This window comes from Ruditapes philippinarum, unplaced genomic scaffold (genome assembly GCF_026571515.1).
Source record: "Ruditapes philippinarum isolate M1 unplaced genomic scaffold, ASM2657151v2 ctg1989_1_1_1_1, whole genome shotgun sequence".
NCBI lineage: Eukaryota > Metazoa > Mollusca > Bivalvia > Venerida > Veneridae > Ruditapes > Ruditapes philippinarum.
The window spans coordinates 322,490-331,620 of record NW_026861408.1 but is presented as its reverse complement, the minus strand read 5'-3'; the positions used below and the strand labels follow the sequence as shown (position 1 = coordinate 331,620).

The 9,131-nt window shown below is 32.4% G+C and overlaps 1 long non-coding RNA gene across 2 annotated transcripts; it reads left to right on the top strand.

Moving 5' to 3' along the window:
- The first annotated feature begins 4,808 nt into the window (after positions 1 to 4,808).
- On the top strand, positions 4,809 to 8,155 carry LOC132715538 (uncharacterized). Of its 2 annotated transcripts, XR_009623698.1 has the most exons (4): positions 4,809 to 4,839; positions 5,459 to 5,509; positions 6,275 to 6,385; positions 7,434 to 8,155. It is a non-coding gene; the product is annotated as an uncharacterized LOC132715538 (long non-coding RNA). The 2 variants fall into 2 exon arrangements; XR_009623697.1 differs by lacking the exon at positions 4,809 to 4,839 and having other exon boundaries at positions 4,949 to 5,509.
- The last annotated feature ends 976 nt before the right edge of the window (positions 8,156 to 9,131 follow it).

Below are 9,131 nucleotides of genomic sequence, written 5' to 3'. Positions count from 1 at the left end.
TTTTTTGTTTCTCTACTATTTTTCACCTATTATCATGTAAAAATAATATTCATTATTTAATTCATTCTAATCAGCTTTAGTTCAGCATAAATTCGGTCATTCTCAAGTTTAAATACAAGGTGCAGTCGAAAAAAAAAATATGAATACAATGAACACTTGATATATTCGCACATATAATAAAATTGAAGATAGAACATTTTGATTTTTTTGTATTAATTTCAGTGGTATTTAGTGTAGAGGGTGACAAACTTGTGTAGAATCAAAAAGGGGCGTTTTCTTTTCAGGCAAGGGAGTCAACTCGTTTTCGTATGTAAGATTATAGATTTTACATCATATTATCAATTTGTCATCCTTAGTTAAGGATAGATCGCCTGTATGGCAACGGCAATCAGATTTTGTCATTTTCCAGTAACTAAGGAGACTTTTGAGGTACATTATTTCTTTCCTGTCTTAAATAGAAAGGGACGCATCACATAAAATGCCATTGCATGGTCATTAATCACGAAGAACTGCTCATTGCATTGCCGTTATTAACTATATGTTTTTCACTAAGCATGAACGATTATTCACTGAGCGCTGCCTTCTGTATGAATAATTTTTACCAGCACTGCTAACTGCAAAAATATAGTTCACAGGTGTTGTTCACTGAGTCACTCAGTCAACCCACCGTCCACTAGATGTATAGTTCTCTAAGCACCATACACTTTATGAAAATTATTTACCGAGCAAGACCAACTGCATTTAATTTAATATTAGTTACTCAACCCGGTTTGCTGCATGAGCATCATCCACCTAGCAGTGTTCACTTCATACATGTTGTACACTGAGCACAACCGACTGCATGAATATTAATTAATTGCGTAAACTTCATTCACCGAGCAGCTACTAATGAAAGAACGCTTTTTACTGCTTACTGTTACTGCACGCACGCAATTCACTTGGCACTTCTCGTAGCACTACCCGACATACTGTTTGTTGGGAATAAATGCGAAAAAAATAACATAATAGAAATTTCAAGGAGTCGCGAATCTCTCCGTAACCTTATTGTTGTAGATCTGGTATCAAATAATTCGTCATTGAGAGCAAATTAGGCAAACATATTTTTCATGTGACAATTTATGATTAGATGAAGATATATTGAGCATTGCACGTATATCAATATATCGATTACTTATATCTTTTTTTTAAAATAATTGTCTTGTTTTTATCTATTTCAGAAAAAGACGGCGAAAGGCGTCGACGTCACAACTATTAGAGTATATAATAAAGAATAACAGGAAGCATACTGTTTTCAAACATGTATTCTATATTGTTCAATGGAAATATATATTTCTTACCAAATAATTTCAGTGACTAAAATGAACAGTTCATATTTCTGTTAAGAGTGTTGAAATGTTTAAGTGGCATTTTCGTATAATCAATTCCCTTTACCACCATCATCCCAATTTGTTTTTACTTAAAGATACAAAGAACAGTAGTCTCAATTATCTTTATTACTTTTTCTACATAATTTCTAATTAAATTCAGACTCAAACTATTCTTAACTTTTACATGGACTTTCATTATTTGAAAGACCAGGTTTTGTGCTATAAGATTGGAAAGAAATCAACGTTTCGTCTTTGAGCATTTGTTGATGATTATTCTTCGTTTATTGTGATAATGATTAAAGATCTATACAACAATTCATCATGTGTTTATTATATTTTGATAAATGCGAATGATACCAATTGATCTACAAGTGATGAATTCACTGATAAAATACAGCATAAATCATTAAATAAATTTAATGTACGCCACGATTTTCCATGGAAATAATTAAATAAATAAATAAAAATTCGATCCCCTTCTCTCAAAGAATTGTGGATTAAACCTTACAAACTGATCATTTTGCACCTTGCATGTTCACGAACCTGTTGTTAAATCTTAAATGTAGATTTATTTTTAGTTGCACTATATTCCTTTACTATTAGCCTGCCATCAGACTATACGCAAACGACAAGTGCAGACAAAGATTAGTAAGAAAATGCGTGCCGTCTGACCATGGTCTGCCTAGTTCACTATTTAGTCGGTATATATGTTAATTTTTTTCCCTTGAGGTCTTTACTCACAGTGCCTGAAAGGACGATTGGACTAGAATAAATACATACAAAAAGACAGACGGACAGACAGACAGACTGGATACAATATAGAGCCTTAATTGCTGGCATAAATATAACCAGCCGAGTGCTAGCCCCCCGGGTAATATTTATCTCATTTAGACTATATATTCTACCGTACATATATCTCATCAGCAGCTTGTATAAATAATATATACTCTTCTACAGTGTATTATAAATATTTTCCTTGCTCATTAAAACAACTGTAATATATGCTTGTCAAATCTTTTTTTTAAATCTTGTTTGGAATGTCCAAACTTCTGGTCTTGATCCGCATGCATTTGGAACATCATAAAATATGAAAATAGTGAAATATTTGTTGAAATTATCAGATAAAATTTCACCCCGAAATCAAAGAAAAAGAAAATAATTATAAAATAAACTACAACATAGAACTAAATGGTCCAATGACCATAAGATAAAAAAGTTCTTATTCATGGTCCGAAATGTCTATCATGGTTTGATATATACCAAAATCTGGTGCAAAATGATTAAAACTCTGTTCCAAATTAATTGTCTGGTCCGAAATGTCAATTACAAGTTATTTTAACATTACATCAAAGTTATGAACTTTAATGATCAGTTAATATGTATGTTACCAAAATATGTAAATTAATAAGAATCGCAAATAAAACATTTATTACATCATGTCAATGTACACGTGCTATATATTTTATTACTCTATTTAAAACGAATTTCAATTCAATAAGACAAAAATTATTTTCCAATTTTAATTTTGATATTATAAACATACGAGGAACAGGTTTTTCATGTAAGACTATAATTTGATTTTAGGCACAGGGACTTTTTATTCAGCCTGGTAATTGATCATGCAATACCCAATGCCTGATACATATATCCTGATACAAATACAAAATCTGTGGAAATGCTTTGTGATCGTTGTTAAAAGAAATCTTTAAAATGTGACGATTTTTTAGCAAAATGGCATGCCCGTAGAACAGTGGAGAAAATTGAAAAGAAAGGATAATGGAGACATATATCAAACAGTTCGCAACTATATCAACAATTTAAGAGTGTCATAATTGAGTGTGCTGAGAATTTAAAGGATAATTTGTTAATGTCTCGTATAAGACGGTGGCTTTACATTAAAAGTGTATCCTTCACAGAGGTAATACTTAAAAAAGAAAGAAACATGGACATAACATCACGTAACGTGGACCGCAGTGCGTTACAACATAACTTTATAATTTGCTATGTGTAATCAAATTAGATTATATATAGTTGATTTTTACATGTTCACTCGGCATAAGCGTACTTAATATATAAAGTAAAAAGCTTTAAGAGGTCCGTTGAGTAATAGTATTTTGTATTAAAACAGCAATCGTGTATATAAATTGCATCAGAGTTATTGTATTATACTCTGTGATGTAAAATTATCTAATAGTGATAAGTTGACCAAAAAGGTGACGAGTAAACAGGTTCAGGGTGAATTGCTCCAAAATACGGGACGAGTTGATGACGGGACGAGTTATCCACGGGACGAGTTGACGAGGGCACGAGTTGATCTGACCTTATCGGTGTTTATCAGTTACGTCCCCTTTCGCCACCACCTTTAACGTTCTTCAAATTCAAAAGATGGGTAAATTATTTGATACTTTTTTCCGTCTTAAGTTAGAGCTTATCTAAATATTGTTGTCACTTTTCATAATGTTTATTGATAATAATTAATCATAATTGAAGAAAATAACAGTCTCAAAGAGTTTCTACTTTCGATTTCGAATCTGACAGTGTTTGATTTGATTTAGACTCACCGGACCTATGCTCGCCCAGGCGCATGCTCGTCCAGATTTTGATTTTTATGATATAAACTTATAAAAAAATATTATCTGAATCATGTGTTGTTGTTTCTTGATGCTGCAAGTGTCCCAGTTCTCACCTTGTGTTCGAAGAGTTTAACGGAAGTTGTTAGCATAATAAAGCAGACGAAAACGAAAACAGAAGTACAAATGAAAGTCTGTGATGCTAATAAAAACAACGAATCATGTGTGACTTTTTAATAAAATCTTAATAGAAATAAACTTAAAATAACAATTAAACATTGTTCTTACTTTTTGTAAAGTTTAAGTCATTCAGATATACTTAAAACAGTCATAAACTGGTATTGACACCAGCTGTCATATTGTTTTTCTACATGCAATTTCCAGGGCAGCCATAATAGACGGCTTTTTCCATTAAATCTGTCCCTTTTGGTGTATCTATGGTGTATTTTTTGGTTAGACATTGATTTATTAATAACTTAGTAGATAATAACAGCTTAAAATAAAAAAATAATTACTTTTTTCGTTTTTGTATTCATTGTGCGAAGCAGAATGAATACAGAGTTATAAGTACAATCTCAAAAAAAGGTAGGCAGAGTGGATTTGCTGAACAGCATCCATCCGCTTATACGTCCGTGACATAAAGTAGTTCATGATTTGCACTTAAATCGCTTTAAGCATACGCTAAGCGATGACTTATCTGTCCCAATGTTGCAAAAAATTATGTTAAAGTTTTTTCTACCCGAAAATCATGCACTTTATTCATGTTTGACATCTAAAAACATCGATAAAAATTTCCTGTATTTCTACGCTACAAATTATTATTAACGCATGCGCAGACTCACAATAATTTATCGAAGAGAACAACACGTAACAGGAAAGAATCAACAACCATCGCACATATTGTAAGTAAATATATTTGAGTTATTGTTTTTTTTCATTGATTATCACTTTATATATTTATTCATTACATAACTTGACGAGTATTTTACGGGAAATTTGAATAAAACGGCCAAGTTCAAAAACACTTTGATTGACTCGGCCGCTCGTCATTTTGTCATTTACGTAATTTTCCCTATAATTCGAAATGAAAGTGTTAGAATGTTTCGATTTGAGACCAACTTATCCACTGATTTTGATCATTGTCATGTTTTTTTGTTGTTTACTCGTGTGTCACGTAACTTGGTCATAACATAAACACAAACACGAGGTTGACCCACTTTTGAGAATTGGCCCATTGTTGACAATAGCGTGAAAGGCGTTTGTTATTATCTATTTCATCACTTTCTTTTCGTTAGAAAATGTGGTTAATGAGCTGCTTTTTAGAGTTTTGTATTTGGTTGTGAAATATTAACAAATTTCATTATGTAAGGTTCGCGCCATAAACATGACTCATACCGGAAGTTCCTTTGTTTGTTTACGACCGGAAGTCGCTTATGTTCAAAAATTAAATAAGAATCAAAATTACATGAAGGATTTAAAGTTAGATTGATGTGGTAAATGCTGTATAATATTTATTTCCAGGTTGACTGTAACCTTTTTGTCGTGGGTATTGTAGCGGATATTCCTTGTGACGTAAGTAAATCTATATACTGGTAACAATAATTTTTTATTATGAAAATTGCAGAGGCAGTCGGTGTGTGGTTTTGATACATAAAATGATCATGATATCTGCCACTTGCTTGATGCCTAAGTTTAAGTTCAATTTGTTTTATCAACATGTATATTGTTGTATCTAAGCTAGGACAGTCGTCTGTGGTTTATATTAGTAGAGGTGATTCAGCCATCTTTGTTTTTTACTAACTGGGTCTTGCTAAAGTGAAAGTATGCCAAAATTCATACAAGTTTAGATTACCAATATCTACATCATACTGCTTTAAAATTGTTAACGATTACTTTAAGTATACATTAAAGAGCCAGCTATGAAATACAAGGGAATCCAGGAACCAGTATTTAGCTTTTATTGAATAGACCCCTTTGTTCTTTTACATGTCTGGATTTCTGAGTACAGCTCTAGGTAGGTTGGAAACACTAAAAGTGTCTCTAAACAATCCCAAGGGTGTAACCCTATATTAAATCCAGGATCTCGGGAGTGATAATCCTTCACTTCCTAGGGCAACTCTAAAAGAATCCAAATATAGAAGCTACTGCTGTGGTCAAAGTAGCAGAAAGTGAGAAATGTACAGAAGGGAGGTAACTCCTGTACCAGAAATTATTGATAAGAATTAATATGGCAGATAATCATCGTATGCATTCGCCCTTTAAATATTTGTCTTATTTAAACAAGTAAAATGGTTTTGGATGGTTTTGAAAATGAAATCTCTAAATTGATATTTTCAGGGAAATAAAAGATTATTTACTTTAATATTCACTTGGAAAGGCTGGTACATGTAGCTAGAAAAAGTACAGTATAAGATTAAAGAAAGACTAGAAGATTATTACAAACAACAGGTACTTATATAATATTTAATGTATATTTCACAAACCAAACTGTTTTCCAAAAAAAAATGAATGAAAACATGCATTTTTACCAGTGTCACCACGGGTCAGATTAACAGACCCATTCCCAGTGGCAAATAATGCCAAATATGCTTTTTTTCTTTTCCAAGTTTAGAAAAAAATCATAAGTCAAAATTCCGTTATCAAAGGTGACAATTTTTCTTCATTCCATTTCAATCCAATATGGTACCAGACAGATGATGTTCAAAAACACATTCCATTGTCAATTTTTTATGTATTTTTTATGCTTTGAATGATATACAATTTGTTGGATTAACAACTTTGTACATGGTACTAAATATTTTTCCCAATCAAGATGCAAAATTTCTTAACCCATTACTTCATGAGCATTTTGTGAAAAATGGCTGTTTCCATTGAAAAGTCTCCCGTTACAAGTTCAAATTGCTATAATACTATAAAAACTGCTTCAACACTAATCAAACTTGGCACAAATGTTGACTGGACCATTGCCCTTGCAACAACATGCTCAGGCTTAAATTTTTCTGTTCCCATGGCAACGAGGGGACATCTCAAAATTGCCCAAAATCACTACTTTGCCTCGATTTTTTCAGTCAAAATTGATTTCAAAGTGATGCCACTTTTCAATGGATTGAGATATAGTCAAATGCTTTTCAGCGTTGGTTACACGTTACCTTATGATCAATCTGGGGTCATTTACAGCCTCTCACAAGTCCAAAATTTTCTTGGCATCATGCTTAGAATGGTTTCACACAGGTCAGTAAGACCGGTGTACACAATGTACTGTCTGCACATATGTGTCAGAAAAAAATATCACAAAAAAGGAATTTAGTATTACTATGAGTATTTATTAAAGAAATTGTATTTCAAATATATTTAAATAGTATTATTGAAAGTCATTTTGTATGACAGACACACAAATCTAGTGCTCTGCATTATAAATGTAAGAAGAGACAAATAAGATAAGCATTTTTTTTGCAAATTATTGCACTTCATATAATTTTTATTGCTTTTTTTTAAGGTGGACATGTGTCACTGTCAAGCGAATGAAGATAAGCATCACACTCGGTGGGAATCTCCAGTTTCCAGATGTAGTGATCATAACTGTATAGGCACCATTAACACTTTGGACTAGTTGGAGTATTTTAGAGGGCTAGTCTGAATTGAATCCCCTGTCAATAGTCAAGGCCAGTCATGAACATTGTGTTGAAGGAAAATGTTAAAACTCGGATTTTCCGCTTAACCAATCATTACTTTACCTTATATTCAGTGCGGTAATGTAGGAAATGGTTACTTTCTGAAACAGAGCTGTCAATTATTTTTAATTTATTAGCTTGTTAGTGTTATCGTCGGACAGTTGTGAAGTAAAAACATCATAGTTTGACTGTATACAAGTTGCCTTAAAGAAAGTATGTCGAAATCTTAACAGTTATTCGTTGATTTTGTAGAAATTGACTAGAATTCACCTTTGTTAACATGCATCGCTTGGACGTCGAAAACGACATGCAATGACATTTCAGTGAAATTTGGAAACTTGCTCGTATTTTGGAGCATTTTGTAGGATTTCGATGAAGTAAAAAGTGTTTATGATAGGATACATTATTCCTAGAGACAACCATAAAGATAAAATAGTGATCTGGTGTATTTTTACCGAACAGTTCTTGTTTGTTTTGCATGATATTTTTCTCTCGTTAGGGACCTTTATTCTTTATATATAGTATTATGAGCATATATATGGGTAAATGTGGTTTTAACATGTATCTTAGCTTGCCTGGTGTAATGATAAGTAATAAACCTGAGAATTGAAACTATGAGAATAAATTGTTGTTATTAGTCCCCTTCTATTTTCATTAAGAGGGGACTAAAGGCTGACCCATTTCTGTATGTCAATGAAAGCTGAAAGCTGAATTTTGCTATAACTTAAATGGTACAAAAGTAAGGTTCATCATACTGGTATCTGATATAGAACTATACAGAGATTTAGCATGTTATTATAATTTATGCTCCTATGATTCTGGATAAATATCTGTGTTCATTCCATACAGACTTGTACTTTTGGGGAAAAAGGTTGCTCATGGGAGGAAAATATGTTTTTAATGGTGTTTTTTGAGATTTTAGTTGATAAAGGAAAAAAAAAACATAGTCTGTACTTAGGAAGACATTTGTCCTTCACACTCTTGTCCGAAATATGAATATAACTAGATATGTATTGAAGGGATTTTATGTGTAAACTTCACAAAGTGATAGAGACTTTTAAGAGGAAGTGCAATGTTCAAGAAAACATAACTCTACCTTGCTTCATGTTTTAATTATATTCCTTAAGTTAAAAATGCTTATTCCAAACTATCACTGAATCTACATCAACTTGAACGACTCGAATTTTCCAATGTGTCAAAGAACCATAACTCCATTCCTTAGTTTTTAGCTCACCTGTCACAAAGTGACAGGTCAAGGTTTTGTGATCCCTTTTCGTCCGGCCGTAAACTTTTACTTTAAATGACATCTGCTCATAAACCACTACGCTAATTTCATCCAAACTTCACAAGAATGTTCCTTTGGCTGTCACCTTTAAAAAATTGTGCAAAGAATTTAATTCCATGCAGAACTCTGGTTGCAATGGGAACCGAAAGAAAAAAACTTTAAATATCATCTTTAAAAAAACCCTAAGAGCTAGAGCTTAGATATTTGGCTTGAAACATCCTTTAGTGAGTGTCTACCA